Below are 3,357 nucleotides of genomic sequence, written 5' to 3' on the forward strand. Positions count from 1 at the left end.
ACTTGTTTAGGCTGGTCGTCATCCTTAGCTTAGCTGGCATAGCTAACATGTCATACCTCTGATAGAACAGGTAGAAACTGAATCTTTGTAACCTAAACTAGATTGTTAGCACTAGGTCTGACACATGACAGAGAATGTTGGCTGGGAAAATATTACAAATTTAAAACGTAGGCTATTTACCCGGCAGTGCAGGAACATGACTGGTCCACAAGGCTGTGCTGGTTGCATTGCAAGAACAGGTCGTGAGGTTTCTCATTCTTGGACTGAGACCGGTACACCTTTGCCTCGATTGTTGTAATATTCCCGTTTTTTCTTATTTTAACATTTTGAACATATCCCTCCACTGCATATTGCAGCCATTTCTGTCGTGCCCTGGAGGATATGTCTGCTGCATTACTCCAAAACCAATTACTTATACCAATAGGTATGGAGCTCAACCCAGCCATGGCTATGTGTCTGGTTCTCAATTGTTTGACGGGCGTAGTAACAATAACTAGGAGACGTGGATTTTGCGAACGGTAGTGGTGGAAATTTTTATTCTTTCCAGAGACTCGTTCATTTTCAGTTCGTTCACCAAAATGATTCGTTCAGATTCGTTCACTGATTTGTTCAGTGACAATTTTTTCCTATTACATAAATACTGCAGCAGGTGGTGAAAAAGAGTGTATTTTATGCTATGTTTTAACGAACGTATTTACTTCCCATACAAAAATGTAATATATGGCCATATATGTACTTATATTTTAAATAGCATGACATATATCTATACATATATTTGACTTATCTGAGAACACAATATATGCCTGCAACATATATCTATACATATATTTGACTTATCTGAGAACACAATATATGACTGCAACATATATCTATACATATATTTGACTTATCTGAGAACACAATATATGCCTGCAACATATATGAACAAACATGTGAAGAAAATATTTGAGTTCATCCATATATGATACCATATATCTGCATATATTACAGTATAGTATTGGTTTCTCGCATATATGGACAACATTAATTATAAATATGTGACATACATATTTGTTTTCCACATATTTAATAAATGTATGTAAACATACACTGTAACCCTTTACTGTAAATTTACAATGAATTTCTTACAGAATTGTACTGTATTTCCATAATACAGTATTAAGCTGTATCTTTTACAGAACAGCTGTAAATATACAGCACATTTCTGTTTTCGTCCTGATAAATTCGTTATATAGGATCATACCATCATACTGACTGAAAAGGCATTGCATTGTGGGATTGATTTCTTTCGCGCTCAATTTTTCTTTCTGCGAATCTGTGAGCAATTTTAAAGCTTTTTTGAGGTTCGGTTCGGTTCGTGTTTCAAACATTAGTTGCCTGTGACGCAGCAGAAAATGGACGACGTTAAAGGTAGCAGCTACCTGAGGACGGATGGAAGAATTTGTCATTGAATAATCTGCGCGTGACGATAAGTGGGATTTAGAGTTTGAGAAGATGGAGAATTGATCAACTGAGTGATACGGTAAGCCAATATATACGTTTTTTTTTTGCGTTCGCATTTCTACATTATTTTCACGTAACGTTATTTGGTTTGATTTTGCGAACGCGGTTTACTACCGTGGCCGCGCAAGCAATTCACTGACTCTGTTCACCTGTTTAACGTTACCAAGTAACGTTAACTTCGACATTTCATATAATAGGCAACCTTTACCATGCTATTTGCATGACGTGCATTTGATATTTTTTTCGTTTTAGGCTTTGTAATCTGATGGCCATTGTTAATGTAAGTGCTTTTAAGTAGTGTTACAGTTATAGTCTATGTGGTAAAAAAAAAATGCTGTCAAATTCTGTCAGGTCTGTGATCGTGCTTTTGAATCGTTGTCAGAATTTTGCTAGCACATGAAAATCCATGTTCCTAATGCTGTTTTCAAATGTAGTGGGCCTATTCCTGATTGCCATCCCATGGTCCTACAACTACTCCCTAATTCAAGGAAGTTAGACGGTGTTATCCTTCAAGCAGATAAGTAGAGATTATTAAGCAAATCTCATTAATTTGTAATATGTTTTATGTTTTGGTTCTGTTGATCAAGGTTGTGCTGTCCTTTTTAAAAATTGTTTCAGGAATTTGCGTCGCTGATGTCCAGCAATCTACATTTGCCAGAAAGTCCACGACTTATTTCCTGGTATGTAAACATTAAAGGGGTAACGTTAGATGAAACCTAAAATGAAAAGCCATCATTTACTCACTCCACTGCAAAATATGTTTTTCTTAATTAGTGTTTTTATTTTGTTTCCAGTCCAGATATCTACAATTCTTACATGAAGAAGCATTTAATAGACACGTAAAAATTGTCTTGTTTTCTGAAAGAATAAGTCAAAATTAAGTGAGTTTATGCTTAAAACAAACATAATTAAATGCCAGTGCATTTTAGCATTCTAACCAATTTAAATTTTTAGTTGAAAAATGTAATTCATAGAACTATGAATAGACAACTACATCGAACCACAGTGGAACCCACAGGAGTTATTTTAATTATTAATATTCTTTTTTAATTTTTTTTTTATTCCATTACAGGTCAATCTCTAAGCAACCAGTGCTGGATATTAAGTTTGGAAGGTCAAGGTGTGTGTGAAGGATCACAGCCTAACTTCATCACTGGCCTGGCAGCGCTGTTTGCCTCCTCCTATGAGTTCAGTTTGCAGTACCAAGAAGAGGCAGCACCTTGAGTTTGTTCAGAGGTTAGTCATTGGCATATTTGCCATTCATATATATATATATATATATATATATATATATATATATATATATATATATACATATACATATACATATATATATATATATATATATATATATATATATATATATATATATATATATATATATATATATATATAATATATTAGACTGAATTGTGTCACTAACCTTGACTTGACAGTATTTATTATGTTGACTACTGGTATGAACAATATGGCCCTGGTTTCCATACAGGGCTTAGCTTAAGCCAGGTCTAGGCCTTAATAAAATTAGGGTATTTAAGCAGCTTTTATAATAATGTATCATAAAAAAAACATTACTGGTGTGCATCTTGAGATAAAACAGTGGCAGTCATATATTTTAAGATATGTCAGTGCAAGTTGTTTTCAGTTGAAGGATTAGTGAAAATTCTGTCATTAATTACTCACCCTCATGTCGTTCCAAACCTGTAAGACCTTCGTTCATCTTCAGAACACAAATTAAGATATTTTTGATGAAATCTGAGAGGTTTCTGAACCACCATAGACAGCAACGTCTTTGCAACTTTTAAGGCCCAGAAAGCTAGTAAAAACATTGTTTAAATAATCCATGTAACTAGT

At 34.1% G+C, this 3,357-nt stretch overlaps 1 long non-coding RNA gene across 1 annotated transcript; it reads left to right on the forward strand.

Annotated features, from left to right (window-relative positions):
* The first annotated feature begins 1,312 nt into the window (after window positions 1–1,312).
* Window positions 1,313–2,775, forward strand: LOC309508527. The gene is made up of 4 exons (XR_014209504.1): window positions 1,313–1,522; window positions 1,756–1,783; window positions 1,938–2,183; window positions 2,576–2,775. It is a non-coding gene; the product is annotated as an uncharacterized lncRNA (long non-coding RNA).
* Window positions 2,776–3,357: the final 582 nt, after the last annotated feature.

Source organism: Leuciscus leuciscus, assembly GCF_965113295.1.
Source record: "Leuciscus leuciscus genome assembly, chromosome: 10".
NCBI lineage: Eukaryota > Metazoa > Chordata > Actinopteri > Cypriniformes > Leuciscidae > Leuciscus > Leuciscus leuciscus.